Below are 25,873 nucleotides of genomic sequence, written 5' to 3'. Positions count from 1 at the left end.
AGCTGAACTCTCTATACATGATTTGTTTGCAGCTGAATTCTCTACATGATGGTTTCTTTGTAGCTGAACTCTCTACAAGGTAACTTCTTCTAGCTGATCTCTTTACAGGGTGAATTGTTTGTAGCTGAACGATCTACAAGGTAACTTCTTCTTACTTATCTCTCTACAGGGTGATTTGTTTGTAGCTGAACTTTCTACAAGGAAACCTCTTTTAACTGAGCTCTGTACAGGGTGAATTGTTTGTAGCTGAACTATCTACAAGGTAACTTCTTCTAGCTGATCTCTCTACAGGATGATTTGTTTGTAGCTGAACTATCTACAAGGTAACTTCTTCTAGCTGATCTCTCTACAGGGTGATTTGTTTGTAGCTGAATTCTGTATAGGTGATTTGTTTGCAGCTGAACTCTTTACAGAGTGGTTTCTTTGTAGCTGAACTCTCTACAAGGTAACTTCTTCTAGCTGATGTATCTACAGGGTCACTAGTTTGTAGCTGAATTCTCTACATGGTGGTTTCTTTGTAACTGAACTATCTACAAGGTGACATCTTCTAGCTGATCTTTCAACAGGGTGATTTGTTTGTAACTGAACTCTCTACAAGAAAACTTCTTCTAACTAATGTCTGAACAGGGTGAATTGTTTGTAGCTGAACTCTCTACAGGGTTATTTGTTGTAGCTGATCTCTATACAGGTTACTTATTTCTAACTGATCTCTTGAATTCTGTTCAGGGTGACTGCTCTATTAGGATGACTGCTCTATTAGAGTATCTCGATCTCGCACTTGCTACACCAAGTTGGATTTTGTGTTATAACTCCGTGACTTTAAGTCTGATTCTTCTACACCATTGAAGAGCCTTTCTAAGATGATAACTCCATCTGTACAGCGATTTTCAAAGCATTACCCCAAGTGGTTTATCTGGTAGGCGTGGCAAGCATAATAATAATAATAATAAAAAAAAAATTAAAAATTAGCTAATCTCGATTGCGTATTTGTTACACACTGTTGATTTTTTCGCTGTATCTTCCTGGTTTTTAGCTCGATTTCTTTCAAACCAAAAAAGGTTTGAGGTTCAATAGTTAACCTATTCACCCACCGATTTTCAGCTTCTTCCCATACGCGGTTTACCCTGTAGGCGTGACAACATATTGGTGTTATTTTTCGTGCATAATCGCTCATAACTCTTTGCCTGTGTATGGTATTCCAGCCAAAGTTGGTACCGAGATGCGCCTTTATACCCCCCTTCTGTGTGCCAAATTTCAAGGCAATCGGATAACGCGTTCGCGTTTTATAGCAGTTTTTGTAAGTGTGCGAAAAGAGGAAGAAAAATAAGAAGAAAAAAAAAAACGAAGAAACTAAGCCAATTTTTGAAGTCGCATATCTCAGGAATTCCTGAAGCGATTTCTCTCAAATTTGGAATGTGGAGTGCTGAAGGTGGAGGGAATCTACACAGCAAAATTTGTCTTGTTTCATCAAGGCAGCACAGAGCTACGGAGGTGCGACAATTGCGTTTTCTTTCTTCCTGTCAATATACTCACGGGGTTGCGCGCCGGCTTCTTGGGCCGCACGACACACTACCGTGTGTCTTGATATGTAATATTATAGTTACTTTATTTTATGGGTAATATGTAACTGTAACTAAATAGCACTGTGAAAAAAGAGGGATATAAGATGGTATTTCCAGTGGCTTATTGAATACAAAAAAGCTTGGTATAACCTGTATTATACTAACAATCTCATGTAAGACTTCAGTCAATGTGTTAAATATACTGAAACCATATATGCAATGGTATAGCGTGGGAATTATATTAGATATAAGCTATTTGAGGTAATGTGGTAAATAAACTTAAACCATATATGCAATAGTATAGTATGGATTATACTAAAGTATAAAATGAGTATAATACAGGATTTATATTAAGGCTTATTTGTATTCAATAAGCCAATGGAAATACCATTATTATATCCCACTTTTTGCACAGTGTAGTTCAGTTGCAAGTAATATGTAATATGTAAACAGTTACTTTTACAAAGTAACTTGCCCAACACTGAACATACATATAGCTCAATTATTATATATATTATACAAGTTAGGGAAAGGACTGTAATGAATACCAGACTTTTATGGATTCCACATAGGAAATGTACGGTGAAAATTTTGATTGGTCATAAACAGACATTTGAACGAAAAGATCTTGAAATATATTTAGCAGGTCAAGCAGTAGCTACTACAACTGAATGAGCCAAATTTCAGAGATATGTTGGGAGTGAGTATAATGGCCATGTATATAGCCACTTGATCTAGAGCAGGAGTCTAGGTACTAGCTACTGTATACCTAACAGAGGACCAGCTCATGCATGATATCATGATAATTTATTTTAACTAATACTTTTCCTCCAGAAGTCAGGACATAAACATTGGTTCTGGTGTGTATGAGATCCACAGGATTGACACCTCTGAGTCAGTAGTGCATAATTAGGACGTTCACAATCATGATGCATGATGTCATGCAATTGACCATGAAGTGGAGTAGCACACCCCTCCCCTACAGTTTTGTTAGGCACTTACCCACGTGACCTACCCAATTTGAGGTGCCCAATTGCAACTGAACCAATTTGAGGCAGCATAAGGAGTGACCAAAGGCTTATTAATTCAACCAGTTTTAAATCAATCTTATCTTGACCCCCGAAGCTATCTAAAGCTGGGTGGGCACCATGGCCATCTTGGACATCAGGCGATTTAAATCTACAGTGGGATTGTTCTCCCAAGAAGGCTACAATATTGTGGTTTATATAATTAGTGTATACAGTGAGGCACATTTCAACTTCTGACAACACAGCAGTACACAATTCACTGTCTTATAGATAATGCTAAAAAGTCATTGGCTTTCCACATAATATTACTCAAGTAGCTATAGGGAAGAGGGTAGGGTTGTTAACCATATTACAAGCAAACCTGTATGTAAGATGCATTATCATCATGTATCCACAGATAATGGACCTCCACTTGGTACGAGATCCATGGATGTACATTCCACTGGCATGTAAGATGGCAAAGGCCAGTCTTGCCCAGATCCACCCCATAACTAGTGCTGAAGATTGCTCCCACTTTAAAGAAAGGCAATAAGCCAGGTGTTTCAGATAACTTCTTGTCTCTGGGCCACAGAGACCATCGCAGAAAAACAAAGTGGAGTAAAGCTTACCCTATGATCACCACAAGCCAAAGAATGCTTCCTATTTTCTGCAGACACCAGTACGGATTGCGGGGATGAGACAAGAACGGGCGTCGGTGTCAATAACACATAATAATGTCAAACAGTGCCTCGGGCTGACTTTGCTACACGCCACATACACCAAGATCAGCAACAAGGGCACTCTGATTTTCATCACTTGTAGATTCCTAACATTCCTTTACAATATGTTCCTTAATAACCTATGAAGATAAATCTCCAATAGTCACGAACCTCATTGTGGCACTTATCAATTAAGCCGCCCTTTTTACAAGTAAGGATGTGGTCCTAAGTTGAAGGAGAACCACAGCCATCACAACTGGAGAAGGCCCAACAGAGGTTTTCGGTATCTCACTGCTAAGGAATCATAAAATTCTTGAGCAGTTAAGTCAAAATGATTCTACTCAACAGGTACAACAGAAAGCCAAACTAACATAGTGTTATCTTGAGCATGTTGAATAGATCGTTGATGAAAAGAATCAAATTGTTGAAGGACACTTGCAACATGGCGTTGCTCGCATGACTTGAGATAATCAGATCTAGCAGAGAACACAGTAGTTTCATGGACATCATTAATCTCAAAATTTGATGAGTGGCCAATGATGGCAATTAATACTCTATAAACACATATAAATAATGTTGTTTTCTGGCAAGAAGCTTGCAATTGCATATTCACTGTAATTTTGATACCCTGCCACTATATTCCCTAACTGCTGAGGACTTTGACATTGGTTAAGTATGCAGCTTGTCAAGTATAGTATATAATGTAAGCTTTACAATTGCCAATTGTATTCAATGATATAGTTCACTTCAAACAGAAGTGTAAAGGAAAGCAAAAGGTTACCATGGAAACCAGCAGACCACACTTTCCACATAGGTGGTAAAGAATGTTCTCTATAAACATATGGTGAGATTCATTCTTTTAAGTGCATGCATTTGTGTCAACACTTGATTATCTAATGCATGCATATGTACATACCATATAGCTTCAAGTCGTACATCAAAAATAATTCATGACTTCATGCAAGTAAAAAAGCTGTACAGCACTAAACACACAGAGATATATTCATTTGTAATTTCTTCACATCACAACATCCAGACTGTATAGACGCTTGAAAAAGTATGTTCCTTTTTTGCAGAGTTGTCTGGCGAAAGTAAATATGAGCTTAGGGAATTTAGCAAACATTACAGATGTTTCCAAAACTGACTCTCTGTCATCCTGCACCTTGAACCTAGTCACAAAAAAAAGTATCTAAATATAAGCAAGTATTTAACATACGTACTTAAGATTAGATATAAACAAATACAGGTACTATACTGTATTCGTACTTGATCAAGTTTGCTTTCCTCTTTGGGATGTAGGTAGCTGTGAACGTCCCGAAGAGCAGAGTCTGACAAGCGGCAGATAACCCATGTTCTATGATGATGCTGCAGATACATAAGCCACCATAACTAAAAGCAAGAGAAATTGACATCCCTATATTACCTGAATGCGTTAGATGGTCTTAAAGAAGTCCTGCTTTGGGTCCACATTCAGTAGTTGGTGTATGTCAGCAAACTTTGGAATTTACCAAGTGTTATAAACGATGAGCTGACTGCAACACAAACATGTGACATTACTAGCATGATACACTGTGTGGCACCTACCTCAGAATTGCTTTGCCCAGCACTTGTGCTCAACTCTCAACTGTGTCAGGATATCAGTGGCTGAAATGATTGATGATTTAAACTCCAGACAGTCAGCAATAGCCGTTCTTCCCTGCAAGAGGTATAAACACATACACATTACAATCCACAATGCATAGCTATACTTACAATAACAACTACAGCAACACACACGATAACATTTACAATAAATATGTGATAAAATGTAGGAGACAAAGTCACTATATGATGCTTCCCTTGCTTCCAAGGACAAAGAGTTCCACATTTGAATAGATTTATAAAAAATAAAAAAAATTATTGGGTAAATGAAAGATGACTATGTGGAACACTCGCAAAACTAAATAAAAGATTACAAAGTGGAACACTCGCAGGTCTTCTAGTATTGTATACATGTTGGAGTCCAAATAAAATTGGTGGGATACAGCAGTCAGTGCTGATGGTACTGAGCGAACAGACAGCAAAGTTGAATAAGTTCCTGCAAGGGTAGCAATCCAAGATGGTTAAAATAACTTGGAACGTCATATTTATGGAGAGAAACAGTAATACATACTACTCTATTGAGCATGAGACTGCGATTATATGTTCAACTGTGATCTCCACACTGTGAGAGCATAGAGGAGGTGTGAAACAGTTTATTAGCATTTCGAAACAGCAGAATTCATAACATGTCTATGACAGTATGCCATTTTATCAAAAATTAGTTTCAAGTACTTCCATCCATCAACAACATAAGGAGGAGAATCTCCCAACACAATGAATCTCCCACAACAATAGAGGGATATATATTAGTGTCTTTTAGAGGCTTTTACAGAGAACCACATAACTGTAGACTTCTTCAAATTTAGTTTAGCTATAACCTAACTTTGAATATAAAGACAATTGAGTATTTAATGTGGCAGCAACCTCATCAACTGTAAAACCACTACACATAAGAGTGGTATCATCTGCAGATTCTGCATACTGAACCATTAGTGACCTGAAATGGAAGGTCATTCATGTATACCAAAAACAAGAGACGCCCCAGAGCACTGCCCTGGGGTACACGGATAATTAATAAAGTCCCGAATGCAACTTCCAATACCTGTGTGTATTAATGCCCCCTCAATAGCGGACACCCCTCTACTACGTAAATCGAACACTACATAATTCCCAAACATGGTAAACACTATAGTACAACACCTCGCTAATCGCAGACGCTAGCAACAAAGGTTAATTGCCAGTTACAACAATAAATCAAACTATATCATTTAATACAGAAAGCATTGTCTCTGTAACTATTGTCTGTTCCACAAAGTGCTGAAATTAGAAGCCATACAAATGCATACACAGGTATAAGCACTGCTGTTACTATTCTTAACAGAGTCTTCTGAAAATAGTAGCTGGTGCACTTTAAGAATAAAATACACCACAGGATGTAAACTACATAATCTGTATAGCTAACCATCTTTATAACAAATCAAATACAGAGTAATCCTGAGTATATAGTCTGTATGGGAGCATGTATAAAAAATTCTTGTGGTGCCTAATTGTCTGGATAGTGTAATAGAGGCCACACACCATAAGTAACCCATGCTCAATAACATCACTTCTGTTGCTATAACAATGCATGATCATACCTGGTTCACGATAAATTTAGAAAACCCCTTAAATAAGGACGCCTCCATATAAAGGACATATTCCTTTCCACAATGGTGTCCATATTAGAGGGGTTCCACTGTAATCAGAGGTTAAAATCAGCTATAGAAGGTTCTGTTGATACAACGAACATTTTCTGTTGTGAAAGATAGTTAATTGTTTTCTTGTAACCATTCAAAGGGTAAACTATTGTTAAAATAAAACAGAGTATAACTTTTTAATGGCCCCTACTGCACATACCAACACGCAACCCCCCTTCCCCCCCCCCCCCCCCCCCCACACGCACGCAAACTACAGTACATATATACATACACGCACGTACGGCAAATTACATACACACACGCATGCAAACACACATGCCCATTACCACATGCAAACTACGTACATACGCAAACTACACACGCACATGCAAACAACATACACACACAAAAAGCAAAGCCTATGGCAGCCATGCGAAACATAGCTATTGCTGCCCACTGAACCAGCACTGGCACGACTCAGGTGCTTGAGCCTTGTGCAGGCAAAATCTCCTGGGGCAGGGCTAGTAACCCACAGAAGGACTGTCCAGGTCTCATGGAGAGAGGTCGCAGAACCTAAAGTTCTATAATGACTCCAACACCACTAAGCAAGACAAGGGAAGTTGGGCATTTGCTACCCCAGTTTACACCAGGCACCCATTTATGATACAGCTGGATGGGCTGCTTCCCCAGTTGACGCCAGGTCCCCATAGAGGAGCAATGTAAGTAAAGTTTCTTGCTCAAGGAAACAACAACACCAAAGTGACTCAACCAGAAATCAAACCTGGGACCACAGACACACACAGACACACACACGCAATCTACACACCCATACGCAATCTACACAGACACATGCAGAGACACAGACACATGCGCAGACACAGACACGTGCACTTACACACAGACACACGTATGCAAACCAGTCTTGGGATCAAATACACGAGTATTTGGATCTAAATACTATTTGCATTTGTATTTTGTAGCTTTGAAACATAATGTATTTGTATTTAAATACTTCAAATACTTTGTTTGGATGATATTCTGTATGACCTGATCTGTAAAATTCTGGAAGATAATCTCTATGACTTATTGACACCTTAATATGTCAAATAATAATTATAGCAAATGTAACCCACTGAGCGAAAACCCGACTATAGTATGTTCACGTTGAGCTGAATCCTCAAAAACATTTAATAACTCATGGATGCAACTACACACGATCTTGAAATTTGGCTCATTTATAGTACTGCTTGACCCGCTAAAAATATTTCAAAATGTTCAAATGGTTGACATAATATTTACGGTCAATCAAAATTTTCACAATACGTTTCCTATGGGGAAGCCATATAAGTACAGTGTCCATTATAGCTCTTTCCCAAACTTTTAATGAAACCAAACAGTACGTGTCTGTTGTTGACACCTTTGCTGTTACCAATAATCATCTGGTTGGCTGAAATGTTAACTCAGTTGAGAAAAAATCCACTTTTAATTATTAGCTGTTTTTCAGGATTCAGCTCAACGTGAACATACTATAGTTAGCATAATTCTGTTTTTGAGAAAATCAGCATTGAAATACATGGGGTAAATAAAGGACTACATAAATAATTTTACTTGCATTTTAATCACTTCAGCAAACAGTCAAAACTAACCTTGGCGTTGCAAGATAATCTAGTGCAACTTGGGACTGCATTCTGTATGGGGAAAATCCTAACCATGTATTAGACAGAAAACTGGTCAAGCCATACAAAATTTAAGACGAAAACTACAAGTTGCACGACTGCTCTGGAATGAACTGCCACGAAGTTCAAAAGAGTGTATAACACTGCTTTAAGCTCTCAGAGGAATGTTGTAATAGAACAACCAGATACAACACAAAAATTTAATGTGTCTGCAATGTACCAGTCAGTGATCATGACTTGTCGGATCCCAAAAGCAGCTGGTGTGGTGCCTAAGAGCCACATTACCCTGTCTATATAGGTTCCCTAATGGCAAAACAATCTAGCATGAATAATTCCTGTACAATTTGCAAGAGAATGCAGTCCATATTACAGTCCAGAGTCCAGTCATGGTCCAGAGTCTACACCAATCCATCAAAAGAAGCCTAAGGTATACAGTTTATCTGTTTGATTTATGACTTGTACTGCTAATCATAACTACCACTTGGTTGCTTGGATACAGTACATTCTTACAACCCAATGGGGGTGGCCATGAATGCACTAGGCTTAGAAACGCGTGTGGTCTGCGTGAGCACAGTAGTTCATGCCAGTTGAAACCGCATGTAACAAGTAGTGAAATCGTGTGCCGATGTCAAGTTGTAGCTGGGCGGTACTGTATATTGATACTTCGTTTATTGAAATATTTTTCAAGCCACATTATAAACCCTATTATTTAGCTAACAAGGGCAGGAAACAGTAGTTATCTTTCCTGTCTAAAAGCAGCACACTACACAAAGCCATCTAAGTGCGTGGACAATAACTGTCTTGTTGTCACAAAGCTTACCAATCATACAACAAACACTCATAGTAGTGGGCCTGGGGAAACAGCAAAAAGATGAACAAAGAGCACAGCATAAAACAACCAGCCATCTCTACAAGCCATTAAAATGCAGAGTAGGCAGAGGAAATATTTGTGGATGCCTTATAGTCTGAGCTGTTAACAGAGGCCACACCACCATGGGTAACCAAGCATAGCCAATAATTTTAAGACTGTCTTCAGTAGTTAAAATAAAGTTGAACATACAGTAGCATATGTGGTTCCTCAAGTATAAATAGCTACACTTAGTTATATCAGATTGGTTTAATTTTCTTATATTGGTACACCTCTAAAAACAATAACAAGCGTTATATCCCTACTGTGCTCAAGATACCATAACGGAAATGCACAGTAGGGATTAACACTTATTGTATCACCAAACCAAATAACACAACCACAAATCCTTTCAGCATTACACAACAGTGCATACAAAAGACATGTACAATACCATACAGTTCAATACAATACAATACATTTATTCACCTATATTCTAACTCTTATCACAATTTTAGCCACTTCTTTACACCAGCTGTAGGGACACAGTAACATGTATCATCAGATAAAATATGACAACCACAAATCATTCCAGCATTGTATAGCGGCATATACAATGCCATATAGTCCAATCCAAGCCAATAAATTTTATTTACGGATATTCTGACTCCATCACAATTTTTTTCGGCAAAGTTACTACTCCTCTACACCACCTGTAAGGACACAGTAACATGCATCACCAGATAAAATATGGTATATGACAACCACAAATCATTCCAACATTGTATAGCAGTATATACGAAAGGCACACGTACAATGCCATATGGGGCCACGGCAAATAATGCCAATTGCACTCCATTCAAATCCAGTGTTGGTAGTAGCTTGCATTGTTGAGAGACAACCCATCAACACTTAGCCTCATTCAAAATGGTGACCGAAAAGTAGGCATGGTTGTAGAAAGAGTCCTTACAGTATTTCATATCAGGGGCTTACCCATTTTAGTAGTAAAAGCCAACTTCTTGGTTGTCAAAAGCATAGACAAAATATTGTAGCACATAACTAGAGAGATTCCATTCTCGCAATTACGCGATAGGCATCAAATAACACACAAGCGATGGGTATTAAATAGGAGGAAAAAAATAAGAAAACAACAAAAAGAATTCTATCAGAGGTACATACCCTTGTTTTAATGGTAGATTGTAATGTACATTACATTAAACAATTGTTATAAATGCCGATCTGAAGTTGCTTTCGCATGGTAAGGCTTAAGCGCTGTCTTTCGCTTGTAGACACTTAATAAATTAGCTAGCTCTGTACTGTAGTTTTTAAGATAAAATATCAATACAGTGTCCTAGGCTCAAATCAGTCACACAGCTACAGTAGTTGTTTTGATAAATATTTACTCTATTTAATGCTTACCGGAGAGAGTGCCCATGTTACATCAAAATAACTTGTTAGTTTCGGCATCCTCTTTTCTTCCGAGTTCTCGAGTGGGGGAGGGGGAAAAGGGGAATCTTCTAAACGGCTTATCTTCCTGTCCATGTGCGTTAAGCGGCTGAGATCTCGTGAAAATGTTAGAATTAGCTACCTAATTATTACAAACCGAAACGCGTGAGCACGCCTACAACCACAGTGTAAATGCTGGGTAGCAGTTAAACGCGAATGCACGCCAAGTCAGTATTAAAAAAGTGTGAATGGTTGCAGTTATTAAACGCGAATACACGCCAAGTCAGTATCAAGACACACGGTAGTGTGTCGTGCGGCCCAAGAAGCCGGCGCGCCACACAGTGAGTATATTTACAGGAAGAAAGTAAACGCGATTTTCACACCTTTGCAGCTCCGTGATTCCTTATCCGATTGAAACCAAAGTTTGTACAGAGGTGCCGGCTAGGTAGGGGAGTCCACATTCCAAATTTGAAGAAAATCGCTCCAGCCCGAGGGGTCCGACACTCTTGAAATCTCGTACGCTTCGTCAGAAATCACATTTGAAATCATGAAATCACACACTCAAAAGAAATCAGAAATCACACTTTTTGAAAACGAAAATCGTAAAACTCCGTATATTTCCGTAAATTACGGACGCATTGAATTACGCGATATTATTAATTGGAACATAACAGAAGTGATTTAAGGCCCGAATCACTTGATCTGGCACTGGTTCGGCTGCCAATCTCTAGAATTTTACAGCCCAAGCTGAGTCCACTAATGGTCAAAAGCTTCCATCACTGAGCCATAGATTTTAGAGGCGCGTAAGCGCCTCTAAAATCTATGCTGGAGCCACACGAGTGATCTGAGAATCCATCTCGGAATCTTATTCAGTTTTAACTAGCAATTTAGGCTCTACTCGCAGCCACAAGTGACGGTACATCATAGTGACTGCATGGGTTAATGATGAAACGGGTAAACCATGTAGAAGGGCTGCAAACTATAAGCACACTTTTGCAAAGAAAGTAGTTCCCAGCATTATCTTCAGGACAAATAATTATGCAGCTTGTCTAGAAAATATGTATGTCAGTACTGGTTAGTAACTAGCTACTAGGTGTAACTTTTCAAAGATTAGCTCACATAATATGATTCTGCTTGTTCAGCTGACCCACTAAACATCTTTACATAACTCGCAAGCAAACATTTCATATAAAACAATCCTGGCATACACAATGAAGACCATGGATGTATCCAGATCAGTTGACTGTGTACTTAGGTGTTTCCTGCCACTGTGGTTGTTAGTCAATATGAAATGAGATCAGGGTTGTTAACAGAGAGCCATTCCAATTTTCAATACCATTGTGAAGGAAGGGATGTGCACGTTACTGATGTTAGCAGAGATATTGTTTATGTCAACTTTCAGGTGTGATTTAATCTATTGTGTATTATAAAACTGGTAGGTAATACATACAAGTAGCTATCTTTCTGCATATAGCTAAGTCAGCTTCATGCAGATTAAATACATCACATATTGATCAGATAAGGTTTATAAGTTCTGCTAAATTTTGCAGGTATGTTCATTGCTGGCAATGCATCATACTGGTTTGCATTATATTATCTGAAGAACTGATAATGCAGGATGCATTGGAGCTAACAGTGTATAGCACACAAATTTTACGGAGAACAATTACCTAATCAGTGACTTTATGGAAATACAATGCCAAAATGGTCCTCAGACACTATGCTCTTTGCTCGGAGGACATTATAGATTTTGTTTAGGTTTTACAACTAAACCTCCTACCACTAATGTACATCTATGAAATAAATGACCTTATGTTCTTAATAAAATCATTGAAATCGCCATCAGACAACTTTGAAATTAGAGACCATATTACCTTTACCAGTAACTCTACTAGATCAGGGACACGTCACAAGCTAACCCATCCTAGAACAACATCAGCGGTACAGCATCACCTTTACTTCAATAGAATCTCACGACTTTACAACTACCTCCCAGTTATTAACATTTCATTACCAACTAACATTATCAAACGCCAATTAATCCAACACTTATGGACTCATTTTTACAATAATTTCAATTCTGATCGAGCCTGCACTTTTCACCTTCTTTGTCCATGTCATCGTTGCTCCAGTGTGCCTATATCTGTAAACTTCAATGAACTGTAACTATAATTCTGTAATTAACGGTAACTAAAATTGTTTATTTATTAAATTTTTTTTTTCACCTTGGATGTCAGCACCTGTTGCTGGCATACCTTCAGCATGCAATTTTGATTTTACTTGCACGCATGCTGTAAAGCTAAATAAATAAATAAATAAATAATGTAGTTAAGTAGGTGTAGCTTGTAAGTAGTTTAGTTTATTGTAATTAGTGTGGTAGTTTGTAATTTGCTAGTCTTTGTATTCTTTTGTGCTTAACTTTTCTGTGTACTTGTTTGTTATCTATTTTTGTAAATAATTTTACACCTTTTTCATTACCTAATCATTACTGATTGAGTCCAAGTCTATCTCCTACCAAAGATACTGTTTTAAATTCATCATAACTCAGTGATAAAAGTGTAACTGAAATCATGTGGACCCACTGATGACACGCAACCATGTAATAGTAACCAATTCCAATATACTTAATTAATCACATGTATCACCATCAGCTACTTTTATTATTATTATTGCTGGGCATGCCGATGTGCCAAGGGGCCGTGAGTAATGCTCCAAGGAAAAAATACACAAGATAACAACAGTACTGCTTCATTATATCTACCGGTAAAGACGATACTCGACAATGCCTAACATTGCCTATACCATTTTTACTTTACAGCACAAGTATGTAGCTAGTAGCTTTTTGATAATGCTTTCTGACTCAATCACTGAAGTTGGCAAATTATTCCAGTCGATGACAGCTCTTGGAAAGAAGGAATGCCGGTTCATGTAGCTAAGTACCTGGATGAAGTGGTAAGGGTAGTGGTGTCTAGTTGAACATTGTGTGGCTAAGAGGATAATGGTATTGATAGGCTGCAGATAAGTCGTGGATTGCCTCGTAAAAATGCCGGCGGCTAGCTATAACTAGGCCAGTGCGGCATTCCTTGATCCACGCCTATTATTTTTTTACCCTTGTTAGAATATAACTTATGCACGAAGTTCTGGGAGGACGGCTTCTATTCATTTTTAGACAGCCTCTTTACACTGTTAGCTTGCCTGTTAATCATCAGCACTACCGTACGACCACAACCACAAACCATCACCGCTACTGGTGCCTGGAATCATCTCAGCCAGACGGCTTTGGCCCCAGCATCTTTGCTTACGAACTAGACTCTAGTGAAGATATAACTTTTACCATCCAGTTTACTGATGACGAAGCTTCTGGACCTGTTCTAGCTCCATGAGAGTCAACAATGGTGAAATCACGGAAATCACGAAATCAAAATTGAAATCACGAAATCACAATTGAAATCATGAAATCACTAATGAAATCATTGATTTCAGAGAAATCACTGTGATTTCGAAATCTCGTACGCCCTTCGAGAAAGTGGCGGACCCCCCGCTCCAGCCATTTCCGAGATACGAGCGGCCAAAGTTTGGGTTTTTTTTCTTCTACTTCTTCTTTTCGCACACTTTGCAAAATTCGAAATAAAACACGAATGTGTGTTCTAATCGGGCTGAAATTTGGCACACTTAAAGGGCTCATTAAGACGAATCTCAGTACCAAGTTTGGTAGGAATCCGATGAACATTCACGGAGTTATGACCGATTATTTGCGTAAAATAAGGTCGAAGGTCTGTCACGCCCACAGGGTAAACCGCTTGAAGGAATGAGCTGAAAATTGCTATGTAGATGGAGTAACTATCGTAGGAGTGCCTTTTTGTGGTTTGAAAGGAATCCAGTTAAAGGCCATCGAGATATAACACAAAACCCAACCTGTGTCACAATTACGCGATCGATTTTTATGAATAAAAAACTAATAGTTTTCACGCCTACCAGGCAAACCGCTTAGAGTAGTGAGCTGAAAATCGGTGTGTGGCTGGAATAATTATCATAGAAAGTCCGTGCAGTAGTACAGAAGAATCGGATTACAAACCACTGAGTTATGATTCCAAAGCCAACTACGTGTAGCATATGCGAGATCGAGATACTCTAATAGAACAGTCACCCTAATAAAGCATTCAGCTACGTTTATAACTTACTCCATTATAGAATTATATTACATTGCAAGTTATTCTGTAGGGAGTTCAGCTACATACAGTTAATCTTATAGACAATTCAGCTACAAGCAAGTCACCCTGTAGAGAATTCAGCTACAAATATGTTGCTGTAGAGATTCAGAACATTACAAGTCACACTGAAGAGAATTAAGCGATAAACAAGTCATCTTGTAGAGAGTTTAGCTACAACAAGTCACTCTGTAGAGAATTCAGCTACAAACAAATCACTGCGTAAAGGGTTCAGCTACAAAAAAAAGCTACCCAGTAGAGAGTTCATCTAGATCAGCTACAAACAAGTCACTTTAAGCAATGTTCAGCTACAAGTAACTCACTCTGTAGAGAGTTCAGCTACAAACAAGTCATTCTGTAGTACAAACAAGTCACCGTGTAACTGGAGAGTTCAGCAACCAATCAAAAAACCACTCTGTAAAGAGTTCAGCTATACAAACATGTTATAACTCTATAGAGAAAGTTTTAACTCTATATTGAGATCAGCTAGAAACAATTAGTCATCCAGTAGAGAGATCAGCTACAAGACATCACCTTATAGAGAGTTTAGTTACAAAGAAACCACCATGTAGAGAGTTCAGCTGCAAACATATCACCCTGTAGAGAGTGCAGCTATGAACAGATCACCCTGTAGAGAGTTCAGCTAGAAAAAGTCATCCTGTAGAGAGATCAGCTAGAAGGATCACCTTGTAGAGAGTTCAACTACAAACAAATCACCCTGCAGATAGTTCAGCTACAAAGAAGTCACCCTATAGAGAGATCAGCTAGAAGAAGTTACCTTGTTCATACAAAGAAACCATCATATAAAGAGTTCAGCTGCAAACAAATCACCCTGTAGAAAGTTCAGCTACAGATCACCCTGTAGAGAGATTAGCTAGAAGAAATCACCTTGTAGAGAGTTCAGCTACAAAGAAACCACCATGTAGAGAGTTCAGCTGCAAACAAATCATCTGTAGAGAGTTCAGCCAGAAACAAGTTCACCCTGTAGAGAGATCAGCTAGAAACAAGTCACCCTGTAGAGAGAGCAGCTACAAAGAAACCATCCTGTAGAGAGTTCAATTACAAGCAGATAACTCTACAGAGAGTTCAGCTAGAAACAAGTCACCGTGTAGAGAGATCAGCTAGAAACAAGTCACCCTGTAGAGAGATTAGTTAGAAACAAGTCACCCTGTAGAGAGATCAGTTGCAAAAAAACCATCCTGTAGAGAGTTCAATTGCAAACAGAAAACCCTATAGAGAGTTCAGCTAGAATCAAGTCACCGTGTAGAGAGATCAGCTAGAAACAAGTCATCCTGTAGAGAGATCAGCTAGAAACAAGTCACCCTGTAGAGAGATCAGCTAGAAACAAGTCAGAAGAATCGGATTACAAACCACTGAGTCACAGGCGGCGGAAGGGGGGGCTAGGCGGCTGAAGCCCCCCCTCAGAATGATATCACACCGAAATTATCTTTATTATTATTATTATTGTTACTGAGCAGACAGCACAGCTGATATGCTCAGGAAAAAAAAGCAATCATAAAATGAATTTAGCTACGTAGTTACAAAGATTACAGTTATAGAGTTCCATACAATGTTTGCAGTTCCGCTGAAAAAGAGTCAATATTGTTGCTCTCAATGATGGAAGATGGTAAGTTGTTCCAATCCTTAATTGATCTGGAGAAAAAGCTCTGTTGGTATGAATGGGTAGATGAATTTGGTAGAATAAAACGATGTGGGTGATATAGTCTGGTGGATCTTGTCATTGAAATAAAATGAAGAGGAATTGACAGTGAATAATCTTGATGTATAATTTTAAAAAGTGCTTGTAATCTGGATATTTTACGTCTCAGCTGAAGGCTTGGCCAAGAAAGATGCTGTAACATAGCTGTGACTGAGCTGAATCGATTGAAATCATTTAGGACCCATCTAGCTGCCCTACGCTGTACTTTCTCTAGCTGTTGAATATTGTTATGGTGGTATGGGTCCCAGATGACTGCAGCGTATTCCATTGACGGTCGTACTATCGTAAGGTAGGCTGTTGCTTTGATGTTAGATGAGCAGCAACTCAGATTGCGTTTCAAAAAGTTTAATGTTTTATTGGCCTTAGCAGCTATATTACTAATATGTGGAGACCATGATAGTTTGTTGTCCAATATAACACCAAGGTAGGAGTGTTGGTTTGACGTACCCAAGTTGTGATTGTTTAGCTTGTAGTTGAAAATGATTGGTGATAATGATCTGGTAAACCGCATAATAGTACATTTGGTTACAATGAATCTTAATTGCCACTTAGTTGCCCATTCGTGTAGTTGATCAAGATCATGCTGAAGTTGAATGGCATCCTCCTTGGTGGTGATAATTCTGTAAAGTAAACAGTCATCAGCAAATAATCTTTCTTGGAGTGGGGCTGAAAACCTTGATAAAGATCGAGATACTCTAATAGAGCAGTCACTCTAATAAAGTGGTTAGTGTGTAGTGAGCTATGTAAGGAATTTTAGGTAGTTTATTAGCTAGAAATGGTAGCTGGTGAGGTGGAAAGCTCTTGTCAGTTGGTTGTGACCTTTTTTTTTTTTTTTTTTTTTTCTTTTGGTCTCACCTTACCAAACTATAGAAATAAGTCTGGGTCAGCCCAGCCCCCCCTCATATCAATTACTTGCTCTACCGCTGCACTGAGTTATGATTCCAAAGCCAACTACGTGTAGCATATGCGAGATCGAGATACTCTAATAGAACAGTCACCCTAATAAAGCATTCAGCTACGTTTATAACTTACTCCATTATAGAATTATATTACATTGCAAGTTATTCTGTAGGGAGTTCAGCTACATACAGTTAATCTTATAGACAATTCAGCTACAAGCAAGTCACCCTGTAGAGAATTCAGCTACAAATATGTTGCTGTAGAGATTCAGAACATTATAAGTCACACTGAAGAGAATTCAGCGATAAACAAGTCACCTTGTAGAGAGTTCAGCTACAACAAGTCACTCTGTAGAGAATTCAGCTACAAGCAAATCACTGCGTAAAGGGTTCAGCTACAAAAAAAGCTACCCAGTAGAGAGTTCATCTAGATCAGCTACAAACAAGTCATCCTGTAGAGAGACAAGCTAGAACAAGTCACTTTGTATGTAATAAGTTGAGCTACAAAAAAAAATCACCCTTTAGAGAGGTCAGCTACAAACAAATCTCCCTGTAGAGAGATCAGCTAGAAGAAGTTACCTTGTAGAGAGTTCAGCTACAAAGAAACCATCATGTAGGGAGTTCAGCTGCAAACAAATCACCTGTAGAGAGTTCAGCTACAAACAAATCACCCGTATAGAGTTCAGCTACAAATACATCTCCCTGTAGAGAGATCAGCTAGAAGAAGTTTCCTTGTAGAGAGTTCAGCTACAACAAATCACCCTGTAGAAAGATCAGCTAGAAGAAGTTACCTTGTGGACAGTTCAGCTACAAAGAAACCATCATGTAGAGAGTTCAACTGCAAACAAATCACCTGTAGAGAGTTCAGTTACAAACAAATCACCCTCTAGAAAGATCAGCTAAAAGAAGTCACCCTGTAGAGAGTTCAGTTACAAAGAAACCACCATGTAGAGAGTTCAGCTGCAAACAAATCACCTGTAGAGAGTTCAGCTACAAACAAATCTCCCTGTAGAGAGATCAGCTAGAAGAAGTTTCCTTGTAGAGAGTTCAGCTACAAAGAAACCATCATGTAGAGAGTTCAGCTGCAAACAGATCACCTGTAGAGAGTTCAGCTACAAACAAATCTCCCTGTAGAAAGGTCAGCTAGAAGAAGTCACCTTGTAGAGAGTTCAGCTACAAAGAACCATCATGTAGAGAGTTCAGCTGCAAACAAATCACAGGTATAGAGTTCAGCTACAAATAAATCTCCCTGTAGAGAGATCAGCTAGAAGAAGTTTCCTTGTAGTGAGTTCAGCTACAAACAAATCACCCTGTAGAAAGATCAGCTAGAAGAAGTTACCTTGTGGAGAGTTCAGCTACAAAGAAACCATCATGTAGAGAATTAAGGTGCAAACAAATCACCTGTAGAGAGTTCAGCTACAAACAAATCTCTCTGTAAAGAGATCAGCTAGAAGAAGTTACCTTGTAGAGAGTTCAGCTACAAAGAAACCATCATGTAGAGAGTTCAGCTGCAAACAAATCATCTGTAGAGAGTTCAGCTACAAAAAAATCTCCCTGTAGAAAGGTCAGCTAGAAGAAGTCAACTTGTAGAGAGTTCGGCTACAAAGAACCATCATGTAGAGAGTTCAGCTGCAAACAAATCACCCGTATAGAGTTCAGCTACAAATACATCTCCCTGTAGAGAGATCAGCTAGAAGAAGTTTCCTTATAGAGAGTTCAGCTACAACAAATCACCCTGTAGAAAGATCAGCTAGAAGAAGTTACCTTGTGGAGAGTTCAGCTACAAAGAAACCATCATGTAGAGAGTTCAACTGCAAACAAATCACCTGTAGAGAGTTCAGTTACAAACAAATCACCCTCTAGAAAGATCAGCTAAAAGAAGTCACCCTGTAGAGAGTTCAGTTACAAAGAAACCACCATGTAGAGAGTTCAGCTACAAACTAGTGACCTTGTAGAGATATCAGTTACCTTGTAGAGAGTTCAGCTACAAAAAAAAAAATCACCCTGTAGAGAGGTCAGCTACAAACAAATTTCCCTGTAGAGAGATCAGCTAGAAGAAGTTACTTTGTAGAGAGTTCAGCTACAAAGAAACCATCATGTAGAGAGTTCAGCTGCAAACAAATCACCTGTAGAGAGTTCAGCTACAAACAAATCTCCCTGTAGAAAGGTCAGCTAGAAGAAGTCACCTTATAGAGAGTTCAGCTACAAAGAACCATCATGTAGAGAGTTCAGCTGCAAACAAATCACCTGTAGAGGGTTCAGCTACAAACAAATCTCTCTGTAGAGAGATCAGTAGAAGAAATTACCTTGTAGAGAGTTCAGTTACAAAGAAACCACCATGTAGAGAGTTCAGCTGCAAAGAAATTACCCTGTAGAAAATTCAGCCACAAACAAATTGCCCTGTAGAAAGATCAGTTAGAAGAAGTTACCTTGTAGAGAGTTCAGCTACAAAGAAACCATTCTGTAAAGAGATCAGCTGCAAACAAATCACCTGCACAGAATTCAGCTACAAACAAACCACCCTGTAGAGAGATCAGCTAGAAAAAGTTACTTGTAGATTGCACTACCAGATACAGTGCATGAAATTTCCATGAAAGTAACCATGAAATACCCATGAAAATATCTATGATTTATCCCATGGATATTAACGTTTCATGGGTACTGCACCCATGAAATCTCTGCAACACCATGAAATTACCATGATAATCTGATCAATAGACATATTTCATGGCCCATGAAACAACCCATTGAATAACATGAATTGACTTTCATGGTACATTTCATAGGGGAGATTTAAAATTTCATGGAAAAATCATAGACGTTTCATGGCATACTTCTCTGGTAGTGTTGATCAGCTACAAACAATGCACCCTGTAGAGAGAGCAGCAAGAGGAAGTCACTTTGTAGGGTGTTTGGTTACAAAGAAACCACCATGGAGAGTTCTGTAATAAATATATGTATTATATATATAATTTGTACATTTACTGATAAAATCAGAAATATTTAAAGTACATCTGCTTCCTCTTTTCTTCTTCCTGTGGAAAAGAAAAAAAGACAGGTTAAAAAGTCCCAAAGCCGGCCTATGGCCGGCTTTGGGGTATACAAATACAAAAAGAAGTGAAATCTAATCCAAAACAGCCAGCTGTAAAAAAAGTGTGCGGCCCTCAAAAAGGCTATGGTGAAAAAAGATGTGAAATTCAAGGTGGCGGCCAAGAAATGGCTGTGATGGTAGGTTAATGGTAAAAAATTTTAATAACGGCAATTTAGGTGAATTTTTTGCCAAGACCAAGCGGCACAAAAATTCACCTGAATTGTCGTTATTAAAATTTTTACCATTGACCTACCATCACAGCCATTTCTTGGCCGCCACCTTGAATTTCACATCTTTTTTCACCATAGCCTTTTTGAGGGCCGCACAGTTTTTTTTATAGCTGGCTGTTTTGGATTAGATTGTAGTTTACACGCAAGGATAAAAGCGTTCCGGATACGGTGATGGCGTGTCCACTGCGTTTCACCGGCGTACTCACACAGTGAAGCTATGCAGAAAAACGCGTGTGGTCTGCGTGAGCACAGTAGCTCATGTTACGTTGAGTACGCATGAGGCTGGTAGTGAAATCGCGTGCCGATGTCAAGTTGTAGCTGGACGGTACTGTATCATTAAGCTGCACATCATGGGTACATCATAGGTGTATCATTAAGGTGCACATCATGAGCACATGAAGTGTGTATCATATGTGCATCATTAAGGTGCACATCGTAAGTACATCATAGGTGTATCATTAAGGTGCACATCATGGGTATATGAAGTGTGTATCACATGTGTATTCATCAAAAGTCCATGAAAGAAAAGAGAATGTCTACTCTGTCCTGTATGACCACATTTTATCTTATTCATTTCAAAGAAGCCTAGTGAGTTTTGACAGAAGCCCTTTAAACCCTTCCTCCCTTCATAACAAAGAAAAGAGCATAAATAAAATGTGGTCATACAGGAACAATCAACACTTCTAATTATTAATGGACAAATGCTGTATTAGACACTTTCTACTCAATTGTAGACTCTTGGTGTCATTACGGCATACCTCATGAGTACATAAGTGTGTATCACATAATATCTGTAGCATTAAGCTCATGAGTACATCACATGTGTATCATTAAGGTGCACGTCATGAGGCCATGAAGTATGTATCACATATGTATCATTAAGGTGCACATCATGAATACATCATAGGTGTATCATTAAGGTGCACATCATGAGCACATGAAGTGTGTATCACATGTGCATCATTAAGGTGTAAATCATGAGTACATGAAGTGTGTAGCACATGTACACATCATGAATACATGAAGTGTGTATCACATGTGTATCATTAAGGTGTACATCATGAGTACATGAAATGTGTATCACATGTGTATTATTAAGGTGCACATCATGAGTACATAAAGTGTGTATCATATGTGTATCATTAAGGTGCACATCATGAATACATCATAGGTGTATCATTAAGGTGCACATCATGAGCACATGAAGTGCGTGTCATATGTGTATCATTAAGGTGCATATCATGAGTACATGAAGTGTGTATCACATGTGTATCATTAAGGTGCACATCATGAGCACATGAAGTGTGTGTCATATGTGTATCATTAAGGTGCACATAATGAGGCCATGAAGTATGTATCACATGTGTATCATTAAGGTGCACATCATGAGTACATCATAGGCGTATCATTAAGGTGCACATCATGAGCACATGAAGTGTGCATCACATGTATATCATTAAGGTGCACATCATGAGTGCATCATAGGTGTATCATTAAGGTGTACATCACGGGTATACAAAGTGTGTATCACGTGTGTATCACATGTGTATCATTAAGGTACAAATCAAGTGTGTATCACATGTGTATTCATCAAAAGTCCATGAAAAAAAAGAGAATGTCTACTCTGTCCTGTATGACCATATTTTATCTATATCATTTCAAAGAAGCCTAGTGAGTTTTGACAGAAGCCCTGTAAACCCTTCCTCCCTTCTTAACAAGGATGTGGTCATACAGGAACAATAAATACTTCTAACTTAACAAACCTATTATTGATGGACAAATGCTGTATTAGACACTTTCGTCTCTATTTTAGACTCTTGGTGTCATTAAGATGTACCTCATGAGTACATGAAAATGTATCACATGTGTATCATCAAGGTACACCTCATGAGTACATAAAGTGTGTATGTGATAAAATCTGTAAAAAAAGGTCTTATATTCCTTTGTTTGACTGATCATAACTTCACATGTATTTGACCTATTGCCTTCAACCCCAAATGGAACCAAGTTCATTTATTAAGGCTTTACAACAAAAGTGCTGAAGGTGTTGATTCATGATAGTGTAATGCAGATTCCCTCGCTACAGTGGCTAAAAACTATTTTTACTATTTTTGCAACTAGCCGGCTGTAGCTAATCTGAGACCAGGGAAGTGGTATTGCCATGATTGCCCAAACAGTTAAAGTAAAGAAGGAGAGGGCTTGTGTGACAAAGTGCAAGTAAAGAGGAGAACTGTAGGGACTATAGTGGGGTCTTGAGGAGGGAATTTTTGAAACATAGGTGAGTGTGGCAACGTTGAATTTGGAAACAATTTTAGAGAAATTATTGAGATCTGGAAGTAATTTTAATAAAAAGCAAGCTGGAGGGACTAAAATTTAAGAATAAGAATTGTGTACATGCAAGCCTTGTTTTATTAGAATTTTATAGTGGACTGTAAGAAAGAAACTTAAAACTACTTGGATTTTAAGCAATTCAAAGTGTAGACCAGAAAAGTTTTGAAAATGACTATCTCAAGATTGGATCTTGTGGTACTTTTAGTCAAATTCCTGTAGTACATTGAAGGGACCAGCGGCAAAAGGGGACAAGTGCCATTTGAAAATTCAGATGACCACAAGGTGGGCATTAAACAGGTATTTGGGACATAATGAATTATTATGATATTTGCTAAAAATTTATTTGAGACTGCCCTGAAATTTTAAATTCTGTCATTTTCTTAGTGACAACATTATCCAGTCATTTACAAGTAGTTTTTTGGCCACAACTAGCCCCCTTTTTAGCCCCTGCTCTGCTAGCTAGCATACTTATCACGTTTATTTTCCATTTCAACTGAATTGATTGGAGAAATGCTTCTCATACTGTTCTTCATTTGTATTGCTGTGTTACGGGTGGAGCATAGCTGAAAACGAAGTGTAATGGGTCACCATTTGCCAGCAGAAAACCAGCCACTTTCGACCGTCTACAGCAGAAACAGCCATTCATGGACAAGGAAGTAATCTGAGTGTAATGTAAAATACAGTCTAAAGCAGTTATTTATATATAATATGGTAGTCTATAAAACTTATAAACCCTTAGGCCCTTATAGCATGTAATAGCTCCTTCGCTTTGATCGTGCGCTACAGATTCAGACCTTTGCATGGGTATATAAATTTCATAGACCCGATAGTGCACCCGTATAACTATTATTTACCCCCATATTACCAGTATTTCTCACACTACCAGATCCATATTACACATATTACCTGCATGCATAACCAATATTACCTACAATACCAGTACTATCCATATTACCCGTATTACCTAGTATTACTCATAATTATTACCTACAATACCTATATTACCCATATTACCAGTATTACTTCCATTACCCATGTTACCAGTATTACCCGCATTACCCATATTACCTACATGGCATATTACCTATTATTACCCATATTACCTACATTACCCATATTACCAGTATTACCCATATTACCCATTTTACCTAAATTACACACATTACCCGTATTACCCATATTACCTACATTACCCATAATACATTACCTACATTACCCATATTACCTACATTACCCATGTTACCCGTATTACCCATATTACCAGTATTACCCATATTACCAGTATTACCCATATTACCAGTATTACCCATACTATCCGTATTACCCATATTACCAGTATTACCCATGTTACCCGTATTACCCATATTACCTACATTACCCATAATACATTACCTACATTACCCATATTACCTACATTACCCATGTTACCCGTATTACCCATATTACCAGTATTACCCATATTACCAGTATTACCCATATTACCAGTATTACCCATACTATCCGTATTACCCATATTACCAGTATTACCCATGTTACCCGTATTACCCATTTTACCAGTATTACCCATGTTACCAGTATTACCCATAGTACCCATATTACCCATATTACCAGTATTACCCATATTACCAGTATTACCCATATTACCTACATTACACATATTACCAGTATTACCCAAATTACCAGTATTACCCATGTTACCCATATTACCAATATTACCCATATTATCCTTGTTACCCGTATTACCCATATTACCATTATTACCCTTATTGCCAGTATTACCCATATTACCCATATTACCTATATTACCCATATTACCATTATTACCCATATTACCCATATTACCGGTATTACCCATATAACCCATATTACCAGTATTACCCATATTACCCATATTACACATATGTGACCGGATTTCACATAACAAGGCTTCCACACGCACAAAATCAAACTTACGATTTTACCAGAAATGGATTGCTGGTCTAATACACTATCATATTTCACACTGTACTTCCTTCAGCACTGACAAGTCTGGTTTCTGTAGCAGCTTTCTTCCGACCCTGTCAAAGCCACGAGTGTGAGATTGGCACCATTAAATGGCCATGGCTTTGTGATAATGGTGTGTAGTGAGCTGGGACTTCACAGAGAGCTCGCCAATAGTGTTCTCAGTCAATTTGGAGTAATTTGAGGGCCATGGAGGGCCATGGAGAGCCCAAACTTGGCCTCTGGATTCCAATCGTCTTCTTACTCCATTTTATGCCCGTATATTAAGACCACCATCCACCCCCACCCTCCCACCCTATTACTACCGTCCACCCCCACCCTCCCACCCTATTACTACCATCTGTGATATTATTAGCCGCTCGAAAAAAGCTGCTAAAAACAGGGCAAAGTTTGGGTATCAGAAATGTATGCACCCACTCAGTGATAACTAGTGAACAGATGAACAATTAGTGCAAATTTTGTTTGCACAGCTGTAGGCACTGGGAAGTTATTACACAATGATTCCTTAAAATCGCCATATCTCCTAACAAAGCTTTGTGCGTCGAAGCTTTGTTTTGTAAAATTCAGTCACATATTACCATTATTACCCATATTACCCGTATTACCGATATTACCCGTATTACCCATATTACCAGTATTACCAGTATTACCCATATTACCATTATTACCCGTATTACCCATATTACCTGTATTACCCATATTACCCGTATTACCCATATTACCTGTATTACCCATATTACCCGTATTACCCATATTACCCGTATTACCCATATTACCAGTATTACCCATATTACCCATATTACCATATTACCCGCATTACCCATATTACCATTATTACCCATATTACCATTATTACCCATATTACCAGATTACCCATAT

The 25,873-nt window shown here is 38.4% G+C and overlaps 1 long non-coding RNA gene across 2 annotated transcripts; it reads right to left on the bottom strand.

The window, feature by feature from the left end:
• Nucleotides 1-4,192: 4,192 nt before the first annotated feature.
• On the bottom strand, nt 4,193-10,649 carry LOC136258124 (uncharacterized). Of its 2 annotated transcripts, none has more exons than XR_010702593.1 (6): nt 10,488-10,649; nt 9,558-9,781; nt 4,873-4,984; nt 4,712-4,820; nt 4,555-4,653; nt 4,193-4,457 (listed from the first exon to the last, which is right to left on the bottom strand). It is a non-coding gene; the product is annotated as an uncharacterized lncRNA (long non-coding RNA). The 2 variants fall into 2 exon arrangements; XR_010702595.1 differs by having other exon boundaries at nt 4,194-4,457; nt 9,558-9,603.
• Between the last annotated feature and the right edge of the window lie 15,224 nt (nt 10,650-25,873).

Source organism: Dysidea avara, chromosome 1, assembly GCF_963678975.1.
Source record: "Dysidea avara chromosome 1, odDysAvar1.4, whole genome shotgun sequence".
Classification (NCBI taxonomy): Eukaryota; Metazoa; Porifera; class Demospongiae; order Dictyoceratida; family Dysideidae; genus Dysidea; species Dysidea avara.
This window is presented reverse-complemented; position numbering and strand designations above follow the sequence as displayed.